We start from the raw sequence: 27,633 nt of genomic DNA, 5'->3' as shown, positions 1-27,633 counted from the left end.
TACCCCGCCAACTGTTTTTCTTTTCAGACGATGAGAAGCTTTCGTTGCTACCTTAGTTTTCTAAAATATAGTAGTTTCTCTTGCAATATATTAGGGGTTTTCTATCAGCATCTCTAATGCTGTTTTTGTCTTTCGCATTCAGGGTGTGCATGATACTGGGAGCAGTAATTAACATCCAGGGTTGGAGCTGAGCTTCCAAGAAAATGACCATGGTTGGCGGGCGGTTCATTATAGACCTTGAAGAAGAGTGGGAGAGGTCCATCCAGATAGTAATCAAGAAGCTCTTTGATAATTTGGAAAAAGTTGAAATAAAAGCTTACTGCGGCACGATTTATACGTATCCCTTAGTGATTTGTTTTTTATAGTTTATTTGGCTCAATAATGCTTGTATGCTCAATTTATTTTGCTCACTGGTTTTATTTTTGCCTAATTTTCCACTGATTTTTTTATTACATTGATAATGCTATTTGTGGCTTTTTTTATAGAACAAGCCACAATATGTGTACACAATTTTTTTTTATCTTCTAGGTTTCACATGTTTAATTTATTGTTATAATCAGTACAGAAGAAAATATTTATATAATAATTATAGAAACATTTTCAATCATTTACATAGACTCTGGAAATATCATATCTACAATTCATAGCTTTTACAATTCTTAACTTGATATACAGGAGTGTGTACAATCTGTCTACACAGAAGTCTACACAGAAGCCTCCCCATGATTATCCGAAGCAACTCTATGACAGATACAGGGAAACTATTGAAGATTATATCACTAAGACGGTTGGTTATTTTCTAGAGCTCTGATGTTTTGTTTTTCACTAGTCTGTGATCTATGTACCATTGCTTCTTTTGATAGTTTTGTGGGTTTGCGTAGTTATAGCTGGAGGGAAAATAGTCATCAGTTAGATAGCTTATGGTGATTAAATAAACTTTGTGACAAGTCTGTTTTGTAGGCACATGCCAACTCTGATTAATTTGCTCTGTGAGCCTTGAATGTCCTTAGTAAATGCCATTTGATACATAGAAAGGATAAATGGCTCCTTTTTCTTTCGAATTAAGATAATTAACAATATTAATCAAGCTGAGTTCAATGATTTTTAATTTTAATGACAATTTAATAATATTATTATAATTAAAATAAAATTAAAAAAATAAAAATAAAAAATGGTTTTTAACTATTTGGAGAGACTTTATGACTTAGGGATTCGATTAGAAAAGGTAAATCAAGAAAGCTTTTTATCTTCATTTGAGGACATGGAAAATATCATTTGCATACTATTTAATTGATTGGAGGAAATAAAGAGGAAGAAATAGTTAATTGATTGAAAGTTGACTTGAGAGCTTTATTTAGAAAAAGCTAACTAAAAGATAGAAATGGGAATTGAAAAGATAATTGAATTAATTAATTAATTGATTGAATTAATTAATTTAGCATGTGCTTGAACTTTGACTTAGATTTTCAATTTAATCTTTGCATGAGATTTAATTCAAATATTGAATTTATTTTAAATTCAATTTATTATTTGAATATATTTAGAACTTGACTTTGATTTTCAATTTGATTTTTGAAATCATGCACATGTATTTGAAATTATAAGAAACTAGAAGAATCTGAATTTTGAATGAAATTAGAAGAATTATGAAATTAAAATTTGGGGATTTGGAATTAGAATTAGAGGAAATGATTAGTTAATTAAATAATTTAAAGAAACTATTTAATTATTTAGAAATTGACTTTAATTAAATAATAAATATTATTCAAATTAAAGGAATTAAATCACAATTAATTAAATAATAAATATTTAATTAATATTAAGAAAAGGGTTGAATGATTAAATGACTAGAGATAGAAATTGAAAATTAATTTATTTAAATAATAAATATTATTTGAATTGGGAATTAATCATAATTAATTAAATAATAAATATTTAATAAACATTAAAAAAATGATTTAAATGATTAAATGATAGAATTAAAAATAGAATAATTAGTAAGATGATGAAGAAATATGAATTTAGAAGAATAAGATTAGTTAACTTAATTAAATAATTAAATAATTATTTAATCAATTAAAGGAATAATTAATACATGATCAATGAGACGTTTTTAGGTGTCTAGATTTGCCCCTCTTTGAGACAATGTTGGAACAATGTTGTTTTAAAGAAAACGAAAATTTTTCTACCCCAGTATGCCCCAGTAATACTTAGGGTGTAGTGCCCCCTCGAGAGTTTGTTTATGCATTAAAGGTATGAATGATCTCTCGAAAAAAGAAGAATGTGAGATGAAAGATAGAAGAATGGTTAGATGTTTAGAGATAGAGATAGGTGATGTGACGATGGTATTGAGATAGAATATGAGAGAATCTATTGATGAAATAGAATGAACTAGAAGCAATTGAAGATGATTGATATGAGATGATGATAAAAGAATCAACAAACTAGCAATAAGCAAATAAGATGAAATGAGAATGATCGATTCACGAACCTGTGTCATTATTTATTGCGCAATATATATTCATCAGTGAGCCTTATTATTGAACAATGGAGCTTAGCACATCAGGGTATAAGGAACCAAGATGCAAAGATATCTCATTGAAGAAACAAACATGTAGCAGACAAGGAGTGAACCCTCCATTCTGGGAAATATACTAGGGGTTGAGGTATGTGTGCCATTCACAAGCTGAATGCTCCTATCATAGACATTCACTAGAGAAATTTCCCTAGAACTTCATTGGTCCACACCACAAACAACAAACAAAGAAAAAGATCATGACCATCCCGAATCCTCTAGTCACTTGTGGACATCATTGAGTAGCATAGGAACATGATATGTCGCCAAATGATAAAAGATAAAGACTGACCCGAACAAAATTTAACAACTATACTGACCTTGTGCCTTAGTTCTCAGTTGCTTGATGTGATGGTTGATAATGTTTGATCTCAGAAAGTTGCGGACCCCGATTAAGACTAACCTGTCTGATTTTGAGTATATCCTCTTTTGTTTAAGACAAGATAATGATCACTTGATATGGATATGATATGATTGATAAGACAATTTGATCAATTGATTGCGGATGTTTGACTGGATAGTCATATCCTTTGTTAGCTTCGTGCGAAGTGTTTGTTGGATATCTGCTAGGGTATTTTTTTCTCACGAGACATTTTATTGCAAGTTTTTTAATTGATTTTTTAATTATTTTTTTTGATTTTGTGGATTGATATTTGAAGGTTTTTATATTTGATTTTTCAAGAAATTATATGGATGTTTTTGATAATTTTTTAAGGACCTTTTCCAATGTTTTTGGATTTTTTCTGGACTTTTTTCGAATGTTTTTTTAATTTTATGCTTTTCACTGTTTTTGGTAGTTTTTCAAGATCATATTTGTTGTTTTTTTTTTGGATTTTATTTTTTTCACTCTTTTTAGATTTTTGAAAGATTTTCCAATCTTTTTTGGATTTTTGCAGGACTTTTTATGATTTTTAAGATTTTTTCGGTTATGCCCCCAATGTGTAGACTTGTATTACATGATGATCTACAGAATGCATGTGGAGACAATGAATTTTTGACATGACCTATGTTAATATAATATGCATTATGAATATGCATTGCCTATTTGACAAAGGATATCTGTTGTTTGTTTAGCATTTTGTAATACACCAATTGAATTGGAGGTACAAAACATTTAGTAGATAAGCGGCCAATCGAGCCTTAAGGTCCCTTGGAACATCCAAATTAACACACTTAGTGACTATGATGTACCAATGGAGCCACTGAAAACTTCCCCATTGGTTCTTGAAACTTTGATCTTATTTTGCCCATGTGTATGCAAATGAGTTAATTCCTGCTCTTGTGTTCACTAAATATCCTTAGCATCCTATATGACTATCTATGTGGATTATCCTAACTTCAAAAGCATCCTGAATAGAGCCTCACTGCCAGCAAGCTTTTAGAGCTCTGACGAGGTTATAGATTGTAATTTCTCAAATATTGCTCCATTACCAGCAGGTGTTCATAGTGCTGATGGAGTTACTCACATGTTTCCATAGTCAATCTTTTTGTCGCACTTTGTATGTGTGATATTTCAGTTATATATCATTGCTCTTTTATCTTGAGATTAATATTTGGCATAGTACTTTTTCTTTTTTATTTTCTTGCCTTGACTTGTAAGTAATGAAACCTACTTGGGTCTGACAATTACAGTGGCGCTGAAGTAGAATTTCAGATTTTTCACTAGTCATATGATCAACTAGGTGTCTAGAATGAATTAGAGATTTTGTTAATGTGTTTGAGATTTAGCAATTGATAGATTTTGGGTTAAAAGTCTCAAATAGTGAAATCACTACCCAACCATAAGTAAAGTGTTGTCACAAGGTAATGTTGAAAACGAATGACCTTAGGACCTCAAAGACTTCATGTTTGAATATCTAAGAAAGGAGACGACCCTTGTTTCTCTTGAAGGTAAATGAATGAATAACTTGGACAGTTGCCTTGTTTTATTGATGTTGCTATATGTAAATATATAAATTTTGCGAATGTGATGCATTTGAAAGATAAACTACATGTGATGCAATGCTTTGAATAAAATGAGATGCAATTCAAAAAGAAAAACCTAAACTAACCTAACCCTTAGATATAATATCGTTTAAGGTGCAAGTTGTTCGTAGGGTTAGGGAGTGGATCTCCCTCCATGGTAGCCAAATTGTATGCTCCATTTCTTATAACCCTTGTTATGATAAAAGGACCTAGCTAGTTAGGTTCTAACTTCCCTGGATTTTCTTGTTCCGCTAGGTTCCTTTGGTTGAGAACTAGATCTCCCACTTCAAAATTACTTGGGTGTACTCATTTTCTATAACTCCTTCTCAATCTATCCTGTTAACCTTGTAAATGATTTAAAGTAGTTTATCTATTTTCATCGAGCATTTCCAGCTCTTGTAATCTTGCAACCTGATAGTCTTCCTCTGATATGATGATCTTTAAGGAGACTCTTAAAGACGGTAGTTATATTTCAATAGGTAGTATTGCTTTTGTACCATAAACCAAGGAATATGGTGTTGCTCCTTTAGGGGTGCGCACTCTTGTTCTGTAAGCCCAAAAAGTGGGATTTAATTGGAGATGTCAGTCTCGTCCTGCATCAGTGACAAATTTCTTAACGATCTTCAATATTGTCTTGTTTGCTGCCTCTGCTTGTCCATTTCTTTGCGGATAATATGGTGTTACAAATCTCTATTGTATTTGAAATTTTTCACACAATTCTCTCATTTCTTGAATTTTGAATGGACATCCATTATCTGTCACTATGCACATTTGAATTCCGTATCGACAGATAATGTAATTAAGCATGAATTTTTCTATTTGCTTACCAGTGGTGTATGTAAGGGGAATTGCCTCAACCCATTTAGTAAAATACTTAGTAGCTGTTAAGATGAATTTGTGCCCATTGGAAGAAGTAGGATTGATTTTACCAGCTAGATCTAACCCCCATTGTGAAAATGGCCATGGTGATGTAATATGTTGAAGATCTTGTGTCGGTGCATGAATGAGGTCTCCATGCATTTAATATTATTTATATTTTTTATACATATTTATTAACATCCTTTTCCATAGTTGGCTAGTAGTATCCCGTTTTTAACAATTTCTTTGATAGTGGCAGACCACTTTGATGCGCCCCACAAATTCCATCATGTACCTCCTTTAGGGCAAGTTGTGCTTCTCTTTCATCAAGAGAAGCTCTTTCTATACAATGTCTTAACAATAATAGTGTGTGTGGATGCCTGATGAATAAGAATTTTCTTTTGATTTCTAGAGAAATCAGGAGACTTGTACTGAGTATGTAAGTATGTGTATATCTCATTGTACCATGGGGATTCAGGACCCACTATTGCACATACATATTCAGATGAGGGAATCTCATATGTCGGTATCATCAATTGTTGTACAATAAACTCAAACTGAGTTTCATTATTAGGCATATTTAGTAGAGACCCTACTGTAGCCATGTCGTTGGCTGCCTTGTTTTGCATCCTCAAAATCTATTCAAAAGTGATGTTATTGAAATGTTCTTTGTAATCTTCTACCATTTGTTTATAAGGCAACAATTTATCATCTTTTGTGTTATAGTCATCATTAACTTGATTTACAATTAGTTGTGAGTCCCCGTAGACTTGTAATTCTTTTATCCTTCACTGTACGAAGGTACAAAGTATATTGTTTGGATAGGGAAAAGTTATTTTGAATGACTTAGAGATAGAATCGCCTTGAGGGGTGATGAAAAGAATCCCAACTCCAGCTCCATGATTTTAATAGGACCCATCAAAGTATAATTTCCACATTGTAGATGTTGTCAATGTAAACAATGATTCATCAGGAAAGTCTATTAGTAGCGGGTGACTGATTGCAAAGGAGCCTCTGCTAATTGATTTGCTATAAGCTGCCCTTTGATTGCCTTTCTCTCCACATACTCTATATCAAACTCACTTAAAAGCATGACCCACTTAAACAATTTTCCAGTCAATGATGCTCTTCTTAACAAATATTTGAGTGGATCAAAGCATGCGATGAGTTGTACTTTGTGACAACATATAATGTCTAAGTTTCTGAGATGCAAAAATCACTGCTAGACATGCTCATTCTATAGGAGTATAATTAAGCTCATATCCAATTAATGTTCTGCTTAGATACTAGATTGCTTTTTCCTTTCCTTGATCATCATGTTGTGCCAACAGGGCTCCTAAAGATGAGTTTGTTGCTGATATATATAGTAATAGGGGTTTTCCTGGAGTAGGTGGAACTAATACTAGAGTATTCAGAAGATAATCTTTTAAAGCTTGAAAAGCTTCTTGGCACTGTTTTGTCCATTTGAAGGTAACTCCTTTTTTGAGTAAATACTGGAATGGATGACATTTATCTGCCAGCTGTGCTATGAACCTCCTTATAGACTGCAGTCTTCCTTGTAACGCTCTTAACTTCTTTAGTGTTGATGGAGGTTGCATATCCATGATTGCTTTGACCTTTGTAGGATCTACTTCAATCCTTCTGTTAGACACAATAAACCCTAATTTTTTTCCTTCTGTTACACCAAACACACTTTTTGGGGTTTATCCTGACATTATACTATTCTAATCGATCAAATATCTTTGCAAGGACTTCAAGATGACCTCTTGTCTGTGATTTAGCTAGTAGATTGTCCACATAATCTTCTACGATATTATGGATCATGTCATGAAATAGTATCATCATAGCCCTTTGATATATTGCTCCTACATTCTTAAGGCCAAATGACATGACATTCTAGCAGTATGTTCCCCATGGACAGGTAAATGTCGTCTTGTGTTGATCTTCTGGTGCAATCCTAATCTAGTTGTATCCCATCCATTAATGAAAGCATTTCATTCCCAACAGTTAAGTCAACTATCATATCTATGTTGGGTAATGGGAAATCATCCTTGGGACATGCTTTGTTTAGATCTCAAAAGTCGGTACATATTCTAATGCCCCCAATGGGATTAGTCACAGGTACTAGATTAGATATCCATTCTGCATAGTCAGTAGGTCAAATGAAGCCCACATTCAACAACTTTTGGAATTCTATTTTGACTAGTAATGCAATATGTGGATGCATCTTTCGTAGCTTTTGTTTTTATGGTTTAATTTATGGTAGCAATGGTAAATGATGTAACACCAATTCTAGATCTAAGTTTGGCATATCTGCATAGGACCAAGCGAAATTGATAGGACATTATTTGAAAAACTGTATGAATTTGTCATTTTCTTCCTAGTTTAATGATTTTGCTAAATGGATATTATGTACAACTTCTCCTTCGGTTATATTTACTTCTTGAGTTTCTTCCATGATTAAAGTTGAATTCTCTTTTCAATACGGATATTTTCTAACTCACTCTTTCCATTGTGATTACTTTGATCCATATCTTTTGTTACAGAGGTGGTTGCCTCTCCTAAGTATGTCATTCTATCCAGGGCAACAAAAAACCCTGCCTTGTGATCACCTTTTGTAAACCCTTCTCTAACACCAAGTAATTCTGCAATAGCTTCATGATTCTCAAACCAATCTAGAGTTGGTTTTCCTTCTCATCCCCAATCAATCAAATGTGAGTGTACAAGGGGTAACTCATTACTCCCTTCTATTGTAACAGATTCTGATAACATGCATACCTGGTTATTTGAGTGACCTGGTATATTTTCATCTATAGATGATTTGTTATACCTTATCATGTCAATTTCTTGTGGGATGGAATCATGATTAGATAGAAATTCATAGTCGTGAGAATCTATGTCACTTTCTATGTATGTTTCAGCTTCTGGAGTCATATCACCTATCTCCTCTTGTTCTTGCATCTGATTTTGTTGTAGATTGGTGGGTTTGCTTTGTATGGGGGTCACCCTTCTTAAACCTGGTATAAGTCATTGTAGTCTTTCTTCATCTGATTCATTGGGTGGAGCTTGAGTTGTTTCCCTTGACAGAAGCATTGATAGCAACCAAGGATTAGGCTCATTTACTGGTACTAAGCCTGTGTATGTTACCATATTTGCTTGTGCGAATGTGTCAGATACTATATTGCTAGTTGACTCAGTGCTAGGTTCTTGCAGAAGTTATCTCATATCTTCGTCGGCTGATTCTGTACTAGGTGATGTTGGTACTTTCTTGCTTGTCTAAGATGAAGAGGCAAACACTCATGTTGACAACTAACTTTGAGATATGTGCTCTGATGGTAGCCTTGGTCTGTTTTGTATATCTAGTGTACATTGTCTTGCTTCCGTTATATTTGGTACATGTTTATATCCTAACCCTTGATTCTTTGGATTGTCGTTTGGTACAATGGCTTCTAATCTTCTTTGCTTTTGTAATCCCAAGCCTGTGGTCCCATCATACCCATGTTTTTGTATAATCTTGAATTTGTTGCCATACTAATCTAAAGGTAAGCTAGGTATTGTCATGTCATCTTCTTCTCTGTATATCTAGTGATTGACATCTTCATTTAGAGATTCTTCTTGTAAATCTCCCCACCTAATGAAAGAGCATGAATTTGAGTATCTGACTATTTCTTTTCCTTTGTCTTGTTTCATTACTATGTTTTGAGGTTTCCCAAAAGACCTAGGAGAAAGAGACAATTGTTTTCCATTTGAGGTACTTGAAATAGAGTATTCCCCACAACCAATATCTTTTATCTGCAAAGAAGATATTGTAGGCACATTCTTCTATGTTTTTGTGATTGTTAGTGACTCCATTTTTATAGTGAGTAGTGTTTTGATTAATTAGTACCTGGTTATCTACACTTGTCTTTAAGTGATTACAGTGTTGGAATGGATTTGGATCACCTTTTGTGGTGATTTCAATGCCATTGTACAAGAATTTGACACATTGATGAAATGTTGACGGTACAACTTGCATGGTGTGAATCCATGAGAGGCCAAATAACATGATGTACCCTAGTTCTTTGTCCAACACTTGGAAAGTAACCTCTGTTGTTATAGGTCCTACTTGCACTGGTAGTGTAGCTATACCTTTTGAGGGATGCTCTTCATCATCATATTCTTTGATGTTTATTCTCTTTGAAGGATCAATATGAAGCTCAAAATATCCTAACGCCTTAACTAGCTTTAATGTACAAATGTTGAGATTGGCTCCTCCATCTATAAGTACTCTTATGATTCTTCTCTTATGTATGTAAGCTTCTAGATGTGGCGGGTCGATATGGAGAAGTCTATGACTAGGAATATCCTATTATATGAACGCAATGTGGCTACCTTGTTCTGAATTCTCCACCATGGATTGGAAGGCATTTTCATCTATATCTTTGTCAACTACTGAATCTTGAAGTGCTTTGTCTATGATAGCTTTATGAGTTTGTGACATATGCAATAGTTCAAAGAGTGATATATGCACCGAGGTTTTCTTGAGTTGTTCAACAATATTATAAGTCCCTACTGTTGGTGGTGGGTTTGATGGTACTACTTGTAAAGTTACTTTAGATCTACGAGTAACTACTACACAGTCTCTATCTCTGGGAGTTATGGTGATTGTAGCCACTGTATCATCTCTTGCGAAGGAACTGTATGTAATATATATTGCGTTATCAAGGTTTATGTCATATCCCCTCCTATAGTCATCATATGCTAGTTCGACATCCATGATATATGCTAAAAGTTCATCTTCAAACCATCCTGAATGAAATGGTTCTTCATGCCCCCAGTCCATAAGATAGAGATTCTTGTCTTCATCATATTTTGGTGCTTCCGACAGCATGCAAATTTGGTTATCATCGTTGTAAGTCTCTTGATATTGCTCACCATTATCAAGTGCTTCTTGTGAATCATCATTTACTACATCTCCTAAGCTAATGACATGAATAGTGTAGTCGTATGAGACTTTTGTGTAGTTAGTTGTATTGTCTTGTGTTCTCGATGTAAATGCCTTCCCTTTGTTATATTTCACAAATGGATCCTTAAAGATGGTATGATTCGTGTTTGTTGAAGTTTTGTTGGTGTCAATCGTGATGTCACCTTGATCGATCATGTCTTGGATTAAGTTTTTCAATTTATAGCAACTTGTAGTTTTGTGACCTTTAATATGATGATAATCACATAAATCACTACCATTCCACCATGTAGGTTTGAAAGGACCTGATTCATATATTCTTACTTTTGGTAAAGCGATCATGTTTATCTATATCAATTTTTTTAAACGTTGATTCAATAGGTTCCCCTAGAGGTGTGTAATTCCTTTTTGGAGCATTTACCCTTGGAAATTTTGTGTTCATAGTTTACGCAACATTTACATTTGTCGAGACAGTGTTATTCTCTATGTTTGGACTAAATGATTGACTTGAACCTTGTAAAGACAAAATCGATTGAGTTCTGTTCACTGTACGAGAGTCTACAAAACCATCGTTGGTCATATTTTTGTTTTTCGACCAAAATTTGGATTTATCGTTGTTGTTATTGCCATATTTTACGAGACCTTGTTCTACTAGTCCTTTCTCACACTTTAGGGCTTTTTCAGTGATTTATTTAAATATGGTCAAACATTGCATTTGTATCGGGTACTTGATCTTAGGAATTAAGTTTTCTGCAAAGATGTAGACTTGCATCTCCTATATAGAGGTCTCAATCGTTGTATAAAGGATGCGAATGTTTTATTTTCATATTGTTTTGCAACACATAAGTTCATCAAAGTGACTAGGGTTTCAATTTTATGCGAGAAGTTAGCAATGAAGTTTTTAGCTAATTCACCGCATGATGTGATAGTTGGTGGTAAATGTGAAAACCACTCCAAGGATGAGCCTCTCAGAATTTTAGGAAACAGTCTCATTAGATAAGTGTCTTCAGTTGTAACATCTATACATGTCGTAAAAAACTCTCTGATGTGATCTCTAGGATCACTTTTCCCTCAACATCTGTCAAATTTTGGTGTTTCAAAATGTGGTGGGAAAAGCGGCATGTATAATGTGTGATCAAAAGGATAAGGACGTAAGTTCTGCATTGTGTAGCTCTTTTTATCGTTACTGGTTTACATAGCTATCATCTATTGTAGATTTTGTACTTGTTGGGACAAAATATCCATTTGAGTCAGAGGTACACTTTGCACATGTATATTTCCCACAAAAGTATTCGTGGTAGTATAACTAGGAGGTTGTTGAAAGCTACCATAATTATAATTCCACATGTTATGAGGTTCCACTAGGTACTGTGAAATAAGTGATATGTGAACCCATGTTTGATTGAGTTGTACTCATATTAGCGAAACCTAGGTTTGCATTCTGATGACTGTATGTAGATCCTATGGAATAGGAAACCAGAGGTTGGGTTGCACTTGTTGTATGAGGAACTTGTGTTTGAATTGGTGCTGAGACACTTTACATTATCAGTATAGCTTGTGTTGGTGCACTAATGTTTATTGTGGAGGATGATGCACTTGATTGAGAATTCACATTTGAAATGTCATTTGTTTGTGTATATGATGTTGATGTATTGTGAGGAAAACTTGAGGTTGTCGCTTGTGTTTGTGTCATGTGTGGTATTTGACTGCTATTTTGACCTAGAGTATTTCTTAGTGGTAAGATTGTTATGATATCAAAATCTTCAGGTAATTGGGCCCCATTTTATAATAACAACAAGAGATACTTGTCCCTATCATTATGTATAAGAGCGTCTAAGATCATAAGGATATGTGGGTCTTGTTGAGTTGATTCAATCTCTTCGCATGTTAAATTTTATTGTAGTTCATGTATTGTGGGCATTGCCTAAGAATTTAACTGTTGACTAGTTGATATGTCCATGTTCCAAGTTGGATTTATTGACAGGTCACTGTTTTGGTCAATTTTACTTTTTCCTTTTGTGATCTTGTGATGGGCATTTAAGACTTCTATATGAGGATGGTTTAGAACCTAATGCAAGATGACAATAATGCAAGACTCTAGACCTAAATATGGAATATGTAACAATAGACTAGACTCTTTATTGAGGATTTGATGTGAGACTTGTTGAGTATTTTGATATTTTTGCAACGCAAGTTTTTCAAGCTCTTCTCTTAGACGTTCTACATCAATTTCTCTATCAATTCTACGGGCAATTTTATACTCTATATTTATCTCGTACTCAACTCCTATATAATGAGGTGTGCTTCTCTTTAATTGCCAGGCCAAGTTACCTAAAACGTCAATAATTTCTCATTAATTGTTGTTTGGCACTAGATTAGGTTGCTCAAAGGGGAGAAAACCATCACCTAGGAGACCCATTAGGACACATTCTATGACTTTCTAGAATGATTACACAAATTATGATGGACTAAGACAGACATATATGAGGTCTAGACAAGGAATTAAATCTAAGGATGTATATGAGGATGATAATGAGGATGTAAATGAAGACTATGAGGACTAAGGATGATAATAAAGATGTAAATGAAGGCTATGTAAGGACTATGCAAGGGCTAAGGATGATAATAAGGACGTAAATGAAGACTATGAAATGACTAAGGATGATAATAAGGACATAAATGAAGACTATGCAAGGACTAAGGATGATAATAAGGACGTAAATGAAGACTATGGAAGGACTATGTAAGGATTGCCTATGGTCACAAGTATATAAAATTTTGAGTTTATAGGAATGTCTGATGTTTCGAAATGGACTTTGTTTCCAGTAATTATGTGTGTAGGACAAGTTTGTTGTTTTCCAAATCTGAGAACAGTTGTTTGAAGACAAGTATAGCTAGCTGAACTATGTTCTGACCAATTCTGAAAATTCAGAGATATGTAAGATATGGCTTGAAATAGCCCAAAAAAATTGACTCAATACTAGCCTAGTACAACGATACATAAAAAAACACAGAATACAATCTTGGTCTAGAAAGTGGACACCATTCAATGAGGCCTCCACAACAAAATACCAAAATAAGATAGATAGATAGAGAGTCTGGCAGCACTAGCTCTATTCTACGACACACACTTCTCGGGCATGTTAGTCTCTCTTACCCTAAAGAGCCGAATATCTTATCACCAAGGGATTTATGTCTCATAATGCAAGGTATAAGGGGTATCTATGGGGTACGATGCGCACTCTCAGAAACACTGAGTGTAGAATTTGGGCTACTAAGTTAGTTCTTATTATAAAATTTTGAGGGGTCCCAATCCAATGATGGATTCTCAAAGCAAGCCACTTAAGACTTTAGTTGATTTTATCGATGCAAGGAAGGCCCCCACATACACCGAATTCACTCAACACTCTAGCCACCTGACTAGTATATTTATATAGCAGCTCAAAAAATTGGCTCGAGCGTACACTGGGAGAAATGATATCCCCAACGCATCTCAATTCAAAGTACCTCTGTGGGGTGATGAAATCCGTAGTCAAAGATACCCCTCACTATTAAAATGAAAAAGTGGGTGTTGTTATCACCTTCTCCCTTTCTCCCAAGACCCCGAAGGCAGGTGGAAAGGTAGTTGATGCAACAATAGGTCCACCCCAAACACAATAAAAGGTTCTTTCCCTTAAGAAAATGAAATGTGGGTTAATCTATTAAGAAGCTTGATTCAAGTTCATTTTAAAACCCAAATTTAGGTGTGAGATATGCATGTGCATGTGCATGTCCATTTTAAAATACCAAACTGAAATGTGAATGCATGCATGCTAATTTTAACCATTGTTTATTTTAAGCACAAAACTGAAGTGTTATAACATGCATGTCCATTTTAACCATTGTTTATTTTAAGCCAAAAACTGACATGTGAGAGCATGATTGTTTATGATTCAGTAAAGATCCAATCCTCTCTGTAAATTTGCCACATACTGCAAATAGATAATCAGTAACCTAATAAAACCCACAGAAACATAAAGCTAAATTAAGAAAAACACAAATGCATAATGATACATGATCGATTACCTGATGCTGTACGGTCGATTGTGTAATTTTGACAGAGCGATGCTTGATCCTAACAAAACCATTGCGTGTCCTAAGAGAGTGATTGCGTGATCCATAGACAAACCAAAAAAAACAAAACTAATTCTGATCTCGAACTTGCAAAACAAATTGTGATTTCCTAGCAAGATCTCTCATCATCCATTCTATGTTAAGCAAATCATATTTGACTCTATAAGAGAGAACTGGGCTATTATATATGTCAATGGCTGGTTGATCCTCTAGATCTTGTATCTTTTTTTCTACCTTGAGGATTTGCTGATAGTGTCTGGCTTGTCTTCTTTGATCTTTTGTCCTCTTGGCACCTGAAATTTTGAATTGTACCTTACATGCTATAAAATATCATAATTAAGCATGCAATAAAATTAAATAGTATCTAGATTTACCTAATTCCATATAAAATTTGACAGAGAAGAGAGCAGAAAATAAAAAACATAAAATAAACAAAACAACAATATTATTGATGAATGTGTGGTCCTAACAAAGTGATTGCGTGATCTTGTAAGGGCTTTTGTGTAATGGGTTTTGCATGAATACGTGACCATGTATATGCTCGATTGCGTGAGCCTGTTTATGCGATTGCGTGATGATGCAATCGCGATTGCATAATTTAGAATTTGTTCCGCAAATCTGTACAAACTTGCAAAAAAAATAAAAATTTCATACGATCTACAAAATCACACAGAACAAAAACAAAGTTAAATTGTTGTTAGTTCACATCGGGTTCACCAAAATGTCGCATGTATAAATTCATCTAATGTAAAGTAAACTAGGAATGAAAGAGAAATCATGAATCCCTATCTTAATTGAAATTCAAACAAACAAAACAACGAAATAATATAGAAGCAAGAAACAAGAATATAATATAAATTAATTGATTCCCCCTATTCCAAGGCTACGTATAGCTTCCATTGCTCTTCTCCTCTTTGTCGTGTTGTGGCTCTCAGATATCGCACTGGCAACCTGCAAATGACACAAAGATTAAAAGTTCATGATTCAAAGTGATTGTTGAAAATGGAGATTGAATGCTCAATTTATAGATTTTTGGATGAGAATTGAATGAAAGATAGAACAAATTGATCAAGAGGTGGAACTCAGGTGAGATCACATGCCGATTGATAGTTGAACTACCGAATTGGAGGTGAAATAGAATAGATTGAATAGATTAATTGAGTCAATTGATTAAGAAAAAGCTGACTGAGGGATGAAAAAGGGTGATTGTAGAAAATAAAGAGGAAATAGTTAACTGATTGAAAGTTGATTGACAACTTTATTTAGAAAAAGCTAACTAAAAGAGAGAAATAGGAATTGAAAGTTAATTTATTTAAATAATAAAGATTATTTAAATTGGGGAATTAATCAAAATTAATTAAATAATAAATATTTAATTAACACTAGAAAAATGGTTTAAATGATTAAACGATGATAGAATTAAAAATAGAATAATTAGTAAGATGATGAAGAAATATGAATTTAGAAGAATAAGATTAATTATCTTAAGTAAATAAATAAAGAGTTATTTAATCAATTAGAAGAATAGTTAGTACATGATCAATGAGGCATTTTTAGGTGTCTACACATAGCATTTCCTTGAGTTTTATAATTACACTTATACAAAATGCATTTTTATAAGTTGAAAATCATTGAATGTTCTTGCTCCAAATATGTGTTTGTTGTTTCAGTCATTCCCTTGCAACTCATTTCATTATATAATGTATGCTATATGTAAGCAATACTAATAAATGAAGTCATTCACCTACAACTCGTGTCATTATATAATGTATGCTATATGGAGAAATACTAACAATTGAACATTTTATGAGCTAAGTTATATTCCTCTACATCTTGAAATGGGGCGAATTTCATAAATATCATTTTTGGTGTAGTTATTTTTTTAATGTTTGTACATAGTAAGAACTATAGTAATGGGATTCATGCATTGTGCTACTAGTATAAGTTTTTGAAAGAATTTATGTCTATCGAGTCTCATGGAATTGAAATCTTTAGGCTGCATATTTGCCTTCCAGTTTTGGAATTAAAATTCCTAGGCTGAAGAAATCAACATACAAAGGTTAGTATTGTTGGAAATTTAAGTTTTGCTATCATTGATGTCAAAGTTGTTGTTCTAGATGGAGTCTAGTTCAAGTATGACAGGTTTCTATGTTGATGTCGCTATTGAGTTTGATGAGGTCTCTCTATCTGTCATCATTGAGTTTGTGATTTTTGAAGTGTTTCCAAAAAGTCACAGTTGTGGCAAGTTCAATATGTAGGAAAGAGTATTTAAGGGCCCATAAGTAGAATTCTTTGTATTCCTATGGATCATGAAGAGTATTGTGTGTAGATTTGGAAATAGTGTTATTGCTTTGTGAGTGGTTCACTATCAAGTCAACAAGTTCTCTAATTACTCAGATGATGAGATTTGTTGTTGTTTCTTTCGGATAGTCAATTTATTTGTCAAAGTGGTTCAATATATTGACTGCTGACATTGAGATACATGAATTCAAGTTTTATATTTTGAGGATGTGTTTATTCAGTTCATGCAGTATTCTAATTCAATTCTCTAGTGGTATCTTTGCTCTACAAGTAAGCTATGTTGGTATGTGCTCGATAAATTCAATTGTATTTTGTTTTTAGCATGTTAATTCTATTATCTTATTTGGATCATAATTTTTATTTCGGATATGCATTGGAGGTTGAGTTAGAATATTGTTACGGGTCTCACTGTGGTGTGTGGAGATCTACATTAAGTAATATGCATTGGAATATGTTGGGGTTGACTAGTTGTCAAGTTCTATTACTTGTCTACATGTTACATTTAATTTTGACTTTGGAGGATGTCTTAGTGTGTGTGATTCATTGGATTTGACTTAGAAGAATGTGTTGTGATGGATTTGGGTCTCCTCTATCTTGTGGAGTGGACTGTATTGGATGTTTTTGGTCTGGGTATCTTATTTTTTGTAATATTGTATACTTTATCTATGATTGACCCTCAACTAGATTTTTTATCATTTAACTTGTATAAAAGAAGTGCGGATATATGAGTTGTGTGACAAAACATGTGTAATTGATGTAAAGTAAATGTTGATGTTGAGCAAGTAGATTTGATACTATAGATGTGTGAAAGCCAAATTGTGAATATCTTTGATGATAATATATTTATTGTGACAGGTTTTTAAGACACTACTTGATGTCAGTTGTGTTTTCCATGATATTGGTCTCTTGACACGATGGTTCAAGGATAATTTCATGATCAAAAGATTTTTTTAAAATTAGTTCTCCTATTCTCTTTGTTTTCAGAAGACAATGAGTCTCTTGGCAGCTCCTTGTATCTTGCACTGAAGTAGTGAGTTGTAGTTGTACAAGTAATTCTATCTTACCCTAAGGTTGTGCACCTTAGCCTTGTAAGACCAAGTGCATGTTGTTCCTTGTCGGTGAGCCTAAAACATTATAATCAATTTTATTTATACTTTGAGTGTGATTCTCATTGTGGTTTTTCCTTGTTGCGTTTTCATAAATTTGTTACTCATGTGTTGATGGTTGATGTTTTCCTTATTGTTGTAAAATAGTTAAGTGTTTTTTAAAGTTTGATAGAACAATCTTGACTGATTCATCCCCTCTCAATCCTGTCGTGGGCTCAATAATTGGTATCGAAGTATGGTTCTTCTTAGAAAAGCTTAACCACTTGAGGTAGATCCAGAATGGTACAATAAATCTATTTCAAAGCACCTAAGTTTGATGGCACAAATTTTTCTATTAGAAGGATAAGATGGAATCTTATTTGAAAACTTTGCCAAGTGGAATTTATGAAATTGTTAAATCTGGCTATGTCTTTGGAGAACATACCTGAAACTCCTTGAATCATGAGAATAATACAAAGGATAGAACAATAATTATTAATTTCTTAAATGATATAGTATGATCTAGATTTACAAGAATAAAAGAAACCAAAGAGATCTGTGATAAATTAAGTTTTGCATATGAAGGAGATCCTAAGACAAAGTAGGTTAGGTTAATGAATATGAAACATAACTATGAATGTCTGAAGATGGCTAATGATGAGGGTGTTGAAAGTTACATACACATGTTAAATGAGCTCGTGAATGCTATCAAAGGTGTTGGTGGAAAGATAGAAAAAGGTGATGTTGTGAGAGGCTCTGTTGACCTTTCTTAAACCCTATAATCCTAAAAGGTGCACTATTGAAGAAAGTCATGGTTTAGATAGGTATACTATTGACCAAATTCATCTATACTTTTATTTATATCTTCCTTTATATCACTGCAAATTTATCCCTCTATCTCTATATCTTTATTCCTCCCTCTACGTCTATTTCTATTGACTTTTTTCATTCTCCTTCTCTCACTCTATCTTCATCTCTACCTCTATCTTTCTCTCAACCCCTGCATCTCTAAACATGTCTCCCTCTCTCTTTCTCCCCTCCTCTTTTTAAACCTCTATTTCTATATCTCTTTTCTTGTATATATCTCTCCATATTTCTTCTTTCGTCTATCCATCTATCTCTATCTAGTTATCTTTTTATCTCTCTACCATTATATATCTTTTTCTTTGTACATATAACTTCCTATCCCTATCTCTATCTTTATCTTTCTATCTCTTTCTATTCGACTCTCCTCTCTCTCATTCTCTCTTTATGTTGCTCCCTTATTCTCCCCCCTTTATTTATTTCTTTTTTTATCATTATCTCTACCTTTGTTGCTTGTTGATAATGAAATTTGATTCTCTTCTTGATTTAAAGGTTTTGTTTAGTTATGATTGGGTTATACAAGTGCATGCATGGTTGATTTGAGCCTATCACTTCTGGAGACCACTATTTATAAATGACCTACCAATTTACCTCATGTACTACACAAATTTATGCAAAAAAAAAAACCAAATTTTCCCTAATTGACATTTGACACCTCTTTGGCTTACCCATTGCACACCAAGATACAATTGTTAGTTGTTAATTTTATGAATATTTCTCCTACCCCATGAGAGAAGTTAATGTTCCTATTTGTGTCTAAATCCATGGATTGCTCCTCCCACTCATTCCCCTATCAAAGTGATTATTATTCCTAAATTTGACATCAGTTATTTTAATTCCTATTATAATTTTCATTGGAAAAAAACTTAATAAGTAAATTGATACACTAAGGGTAATTTACTTCGGAAGAAAATAACTTCTCTTTAAGACTTTCTAGAGGTAGAGAAATTGGTGAAACTAAACAAACCTTGTTTGGTTTTATGCCGTCTCCAAATTTGAGATATTTTGTACTCGGAATCAACCTTAATTTCTAGCGATTCGATAACTTAGTTTAAACCTTATATAACTACCCATCTTTTACTCACTAAGTGTTGGGATTAAGGTGTCTCAATATTTGCATATCCTAAAAATGATTTTGCATTTATTTACTTATTATTTTATTTATTACTTGGCTACTAATGTCTAGTCATCTAATGGGAGTCACATGCTTGGTGGCCTCCTACTTGGCAGATTGTATGACACATATGTTGCACATGTTGAAGTAGGCTTCCCACTTTGAGGATCTTGACAAGTGTCAGCCTATGAAAAATTCTATGACATATTGGACAAGTGGCAAGAGATTACCTTTTGCATGGAGAAGGTGGGTGCCCAAGTTAGGTTATGTTGAGTTGTAAGAGAATAAGCTAAAATGAGTCATTTATGATGGATTCTTTTACAACCGTAAGTGTTGTAAGTTATGATGGATGTAAGATGCATAAGAGAATCTATTATACCTCTAAATAGTAAATTTTGGGTGCCCAACTTAGGAGGTTCCAATGGGGATTCATTTGGATATGTACACATGTCATTTGCATTCTTTTTTGTGGCCAAAAACTTTGTAGGACCCCATCTTGTTACTTCATCTCGAAGCTTCCTTATTTGATGTATTTCTCTATAAATAGTAGCCATGAAGAGTAGTAGTCATGTTATGTTTTGCAGGTGAAGTCTTATGTTACTGAAATTAGTCCAAGTTGTGGGTTGTAGTTGTAGACTCTTGTTGAATAAGATAAGTGCTAATATTGTATTGTAAGGATTTGATTACCGGAATACAAAGTATTGTTTTTTTTGAGTGTGTGGTTTTTTACCCAAAAGGGTTTTCCCCACAATATATCTTTTGTTCATTGTGTTTATCTCTATGCATGTTTGTTATCTACTTGTAAATGTGTTTCCGTTTTTGTAATAGAAGATTTGTAAAAAAAATTGCACAATGTCCCCCACTAGATTAGTGTTAGAAAGCATTATCCACACCTTATCTTCCTTTCAGTTGGTATCAGAGCCTAGCCAATTTTGGTTTTGTTGTTGGGTAGCGAGTTTTTTTGTACTGATTTTAGTTTGAGTGGGAACTTTTACATAGTATTTTCAAAATCTTGTTGCAGAAAGATGGAAAGCATATCTACAAAAGCTGATATGGAGAAATTTAATGGCAAAAACTTTGCACTTTGGAAGTTGAAAATGGAATATATGCTTTTGGATAGAGATCTATGGCATGTATTATCTAGAACAAAACCACAAACCATGTTGCATGAGGATTGGGATAAAATGGATTAGAAAGCCAAGGGTTTGATAAGACTTTGTTTGGCTGATTCAATGCTCCTAAATGTCCATGAGGAAAAGACTACAACTTCTCTTTGGAAGAAGCTTGGAGATGTTTATTATGTTAAGTCTTAATGCATTCAATATGATGGTTGCCTAGTTGTGTTATGTTAGTGACAAGATTGAGGAGGAAGATCGTTGCATTATTGTATTGTGTTCTTTTCCTGACTCGTGGGACCACCTTGTTATGGCTATTGGGAATACAACCACCAAGTTCATGATGGATGAGATGGTAGCATTGTTACTTTCAGAAGTGATGTGGAGGAAGACTTCTGATTCAACCAAGGAGGTTCTTTTAGTTTGTGATAGATCAAACGAGAAAGGCAAGAAGGACAAGAAAGATTAAAGAGGCAAATTCAAATTCTGTAGGAGATCTAAGTCTCTTGGAAAGTCCAAGGTAAAGTGTTGGAACTACAACAAAACCAGTCATTTCTATAAAGAATTTAAGGGAGAGAAAAAGAATAAGAAGAGACCCTCTTGTTCAGATTTACAAAAATCCTCTCAGGATATGATGGTGAAGAATTTGTCATAGCCTTGGCAATAGATGCATTGGAAAATGTGTGGCTGATATATTTAGGTCCATCTTTTCACATAACCTCATACCGAGGTTGGTTTTCAAAGTATGAAGAATACAATGGTGGAAATTTATATCTTGATGATGATTCTCATCTGAAGGTTGTTTGTCATGAAGAGTCAAGATTGGATTCCTTGATGGAAGAGAAGCGGATTGATGGTGTAATTCACATCCTAGGTTTGGCACGAAATCTACTCTCTATAATTAAGTTGAGTGATGTGGGTGTGCAAGTTATTTTATTGTATAGTAGGTGTTAGATGATTAGAGCTTCTATGGTGCTTAGTAAGGGTGCTTGGATAGAAACCTTGTATAATCTGGATGCATGCATTGTACAATGTAATAGTGCTTCTATGGAGTCTAAGAAGAGGGCTCTAGATTCTTCATCCCACCGAAAGATCGAGCTATGAAGAGGACTATTGGTTCTTCTTCTGATTGTTGTGCTTTCTAGGTACCTAAGGGTGCCAATGCTTTGGAGATGAAACTCCTAGTTGAGAAGACAATGTTATGGCACCAAAGATTTAGTCACATTTATGAGAAGGGTCTCAAAATCTTGAAAAATAAATTCCTCCTAAAGGGGATTGATGATTGTAATCTTGAGTTTGATTTCTATGAACACTGTATCTATAGTAAACAAAATCATATTATGTTTTACTCTAGTTCTCACAAATCTTCTGGAATATTAGACTTGATACATTATGATGTTTTTGGTCCTATTAATGTTCCTTCGATTTCAAAATCTGTGTATTTCATTTCATTCATTGATATATATAGTCAAAGGACATTTTTTATATTCTCATAATTAAATTTAAATTCTTTAGTTAGTTTAAGGAGTTCAAGGTTCTTGTTGAGAATCAAACTAGTAGAAAGATTAAGTCTTTGAGGATTAACAATGGTGGCAAGTTTTTATCAACACATTTTAACAGGTTCCTGTAAGGACCATGGGATTAAGAGGAATAATGGAGTTGTAGTGTGGATGAACATGATGTTGATGGAGAGGGATAAGAGTATGCTTAGTGGTGTTGGCCTCAAACAAAAGTTTTGGGCTAAAGCAGATCTAGTAAACAATCTCCTACATCAACACTTGTTGATAAGATGCTTATGTAAGTGTGGTCAGGAAAGACTCCATTGATGAGACATCTTAGAGTATTTAGTTGGGAAGATTATGCTCATATTTTGAATGAAAAGAGATCTAAGTTGGATAAAAAGGTAGTGAAGTGTATCTTTTTTAGCTATGGTGTCGATGCAAAAGGGTACAAGCTCTGGGATCAAGTGATAGAAAAGTTTATGTATAGTAGAAGTGTTATTTTTAGAGAGATGAAACCTTTCACTATTGAGCTACAACTAGAGAAAGAGGAGAAACAAAATAAGGTTAAGATTCCTTCTATCCTTGAGAAGAAGAAATATGAGCTCCTAGTGGACCTGATGATGAGTAGAGCTCTAGCAGATTTGAAAGTTCTGAAGAAGATGAATAATCTCAACCTCAGTCTTTGAGGAGGTCTACTCATGATAAGTGGCAACCCGATTGATATGGGTATTCACCAGATAGGTTTAGCTATTCATTGTTAGATTCCAATTGTATTTTTGCTTTTATTACTAACACTGATGAGCCCAAGACTGTTACAGAGGCTATGGGTATAAATGATACAGATTCCTAGATGGAAGCCATGAACGATGAGATGGCATCTTTCAAGAGGAATAATACATGGGATTTGGTGCCTTTTCCCGAAGGACATAATCCTGTGGGATGCAAATGGGTGTTCAAGAAAAAGTTGGGTATTGATGGCAGTACTGAGAAGAATAAAATATGGTTGGTCATGAAGGGGTATTACCAGGTTGAGGGAATATATTATGGTGAGATTTTCTCTCTTGTTGCAAAGCTGACATCCACTCTATTCTTACTATCACTTGCTACAACTTGTGATTGGCAAATCGAGCAAATGGATATAAAGTCAACATTCCTTTATGGTGATTTGGAGGAAGAGATTTATATGTCACAACTAGACCATTTCAAAGTGAAAGGTAAAGAAAATTTGGTTCGCAAATTGAAATTCCTTTTATGGTTTGAAACAGTCTCTTAGGATGTGGTACCAAAAGTTTGATAACTATGTGTTGAGTTTGGGGATTTCATAAGTCTAAATGTGATCATTATGTTTACTTCAAAACTGATAATGATCACATTCCCACTATTGTATTATATGTGGATGATATGTTACTATTTGGAAATGGATATTTGATTTCTGACTTGAAGTCTTAGTTGTCAACATAATTTCTAGGTACATTTTGGGAATGGAGCTCAAAAGAGATAGATCAACATAAAGATTTAGTTAAGTTAGAGTAAGTATGTGAATTTAGCGTTGTAGAGATTCAACATGACAACTTGTAGATCCATGATAGTTCTTGTTTCATTAGGAACAAAATTATCTGTAGAGGATTGTCCTAAATCTCCTTGTGAGGTAGAGGACATCGCTAGTGTACCATATGTGAGTGTAGCTGGTAGTATCATGCATGGTATGGTCTATACAAGACCAAACATTTCCCAGATAGTGGGAGTCCTAAGATGATACATGGCTAATCTTGGACAAGTGCATTGGGATGCAGTTAAGAGAGTGTTTATATATTTGAGGGGTACTTCAAAATATTCCTTTTTCTATCATGGTTATGCTACTATACCTAGACATTCTGTAAGTATTTGTGGATATGTGGATTTAGATTGGACAGGTTATATTGACAACAAAAGATTTACCAGTGGTTATATTTTTACCATGAATGGTGGTGCTATTCTTTGGATGAGTAAGCAACAAGTTGTAATCACTTTGTGCACGATGAAAGTATAGTATATGGTAGCTACTCATGCTTGTAAGGAAGCCATTTGGCTTAGATAGTTGTGTTCAGATATTGGGTTTGATGCATGATTGATTACCATTTGTTTTGACAGTCAGAGTGATATTTTTCGGAGGAGAGTGTAGTAATAAATTGTATACCCTTAATTAGGGTGGTGCAATGCCATGTTTAGGTTAGCATCCGTCTTAGTGTGCTGCATTTTGTATTTTAAATATTCCTTTAATCATTTTATTAGTTAATTTAATAAAATCTAAAGTCCTCTCTTATCATTCTACACATTATAAAATTGGGCCCTCAACCTTAAGCGTGCACCTTTTTATTTTATCTTCTTTAATCAATTAATTAAATTAACCCTAATTAAGTCCTATTTTGACCTTCAAGGCTCAATTTTGCATATCTAAACACCTTCAATTATCGCACCAAGCTAGGATTAAATTGTAATCACGATACCTCCCATCCATAAAAAAATTGGGAAAAAAATCGACCTGACCATGGTGATTCACCATGGTCCCAATTTTTTCTTCCTGAATTTCAGGATCATGTTTACGTGGTATTATAATTTTTAAATCTTTCTTTGTGAAAAATTATATCAATTCTAGGTCAACCTATGATAAAAAATAAGGTTAGGGTTTCATATATATAACCTTTCATTTCCTCATTTGAAGGATCCATTTACAAACAATTGAAGAAGACCTCTTATGAAGTGAAAGTATAGGTTTATGTGGAGTCTACAATTAGAAAATCAAGCATTCATCAAGTCTTGATCAATCTCTTTCATCATCAATCAACACTTAAGAGATACTGAAGAATAATAAGGAGATCAGTAACTGTTGATTGGCTTGTACTTCTCCCTTACGGTTTGGTATGGTTTCATGTTATTTTCATATCTCTGTGAGTTTCTCATCGCTCATTTTTTAGATTTACATTATTGCTTTAGATCCATATTGTATTGATGATTTAAAGTGTTTACATTTATATTATGTTCATTTAGGATTTTTTTTAAAACATAGGGTAGAACTTTAGTTTACAATTTACATTTTAACTCATTAGGATCTTACAAATACATGAGATTCTAAAGCACACATACTTTTCAATATTACATCGGCTATTATTGGAAGTGGAATACCAATACAAGGGGTTTAGTCAAACCCCTATGTAGCCATCCATACACCATTTTTTAGATCATAGGTGTAGGTACAAGATTTTGATAGAGCTGTGAACTTATGAGAAGCTAGAATTTATAGATATAGGTCCAAATTCGGAGGAAGGACCCAAATCCTTGGGACGAAGATGCCCACTGTTCTTGTCTTAAAAAAGGGTGCCCAGTGCCCTAGTCCTCTACATATTTTGGTAGTTTTTGGCAGTTCAGTCTGTGGGGATCTCAATTGGTAGACTTTAGATTCATGGCTCAGTACAATAACAAGGACCAAGGCATTCAACACCCTAGTCCAACTCAATCTAACTCAAATTTTTGTGGCAGGTATATGAAAATTCTCTTTCTAGCTCTCTACTCTATATCTCATTTTTAGTTTTATTTCTATTTGTTATTTGCTATTATCTTAGTTATTCTCATACATTCCAGTAGCTTATTTTATTTGCATTCTACATTTGACTCATTTCCCTTTCATAGCAGAGAAAGAATAGAATCTCTAAAGATATTCCTGGACTCTCTTTCATAAGAGGAAGTCAAAGTGAATCAACTTCTTCTAGGCCCTTCTTTATTTCAATTTATGGAGGAAAGTGAGATTAGGTCCTAAACTAACTAATCCCATTTTTCACCATCACACAAAGAATCCAACTTTCCATGCTTGAACGAAGCACATTGATGTTTAGTTTCATTTTGTTTGAGATACACTAGAGGATGAGAAAGTAAAATTAGAGAAAGTTGACACCTTGACGAATGTTGCAGATGCATTGATGAAACTAGTGAGCAAAGAAAATTTTAGAGGGTCTTCTAGTTCAATGGGCCTCTTGGTCTCGTGCATTTGATCTATGGCTATTCGAAAGGTCTTCAACAAGTGGGATAATGCCTAGATTAAGGTGTCTTGATATTTACAAATCCTAAGATGGATTTTGCATTTATTTATTTGTTATTATCCTACAAATGTCTAGTCATCTAGTGCAAACTACATGCTTGTTGGCATCCTACTTGGAAATGATTGTATGGCACATGTTGTACATGTGGAAGTGTTAGCCTATGATAGATTCTATGACATATTGGACAAGTGGCGAGAGATACCTTTTACATGGAGAAGGTGGGTGCCCATGTTGGGTTATGATGAGTTGTAAGAGAATAAGCTAAAATTAGTCATTTATGACAAATTCTCTTATAGTTGTAAGTGTTGTAAGTTGTGATGACTGTAAGAAACATAAGAGCATTTGTCATACCTTCAAATAGTAAATTTTGGGTACCCAACTTAGGAGGTTGGAATGGGGAGTCATTTGGAGATGTACACGTCATTTGCAAGCTTTTTAGTGGCCAAAAAATAGGGCCAAATACTTTGCATGACTCCATCTTGTTGCTTCATCTAGAAGCTTCCTTCTTTGATGTATTTATTTTATAAGATGTAGCTGTGAGAGTAGTAGTCAAGTTATGTTTTGTAGGTTAAGTGTTATGCTACCAAAATTAATCTAGGTTGTGGTTTGTAGTTGTAGACTCATGTTGAAGAAGCTAATTGCTGATATTGTATTGTAAGAATTTGATTACTAGAATACAATGTACTATACTTTTGGAGTATGTGGTCTTTTACCCGAAAGGTTTTTCCCCATGATATATCTTGTATTCATTGTGTTTATATTTGTGCATGTTTGTTATCTACTTTTAAATATGTTTCTGGTTTTATTATAGAAGATTTGTAAAGAAAATTTGCACAATCTCCCCCACTAGATTAGTGTTAGGAAGTGTTTTCCACACCTTAACTTCCTTTCACTAGAAGGTGTACCAATCTTTGTTTCTCTCTAGCTTATGAAAAAAGAATTTCAACTTTCATCTTGTGTTGATCATTTCCACACCTTAGCTTCCTTTCACTAGAAGGTGTACCAATCTTTGTTTCTCTCTAGCTTATGAAAAAAGAATTTCAACTTTCATCTTGTGTTGATCATGCAAGAACCTATGTTATTAGAAACATGACAGAGAACCTTTGTTTCACATTACGATGGTTGA

At 33.8% G+C, this 27,633-nt stretch overlaps 1 pseudogene; it reads left to right on the top strand.

Moving 5' to 3' along the window:
* The first annotated feature begins 209 nt into the window (after positions 1-209).
* Positions 210-27,633, top strand: part of LOC131067668 (cullin-1-like) — a 48,002-nt pseudogene continuing 20,578 nt past the window's right edge.

This window comes from Cryptomeria japonica, chromosome 8, assembly GCF_030272615.1.
Source record: "Cryptomeria japonica chromosome 8, Sugi_1.0, whole genome shotgun sequence".
NCBI lineage: Eukaryota > Viridiplantae > Streptophyta > Pinopsida > Cupressales > Cupressaceae > Cryptomeria > Cryptomeria japonica.
This window is presented reverse-complemented; position numbering and strand designations above follow the sequence as displayed.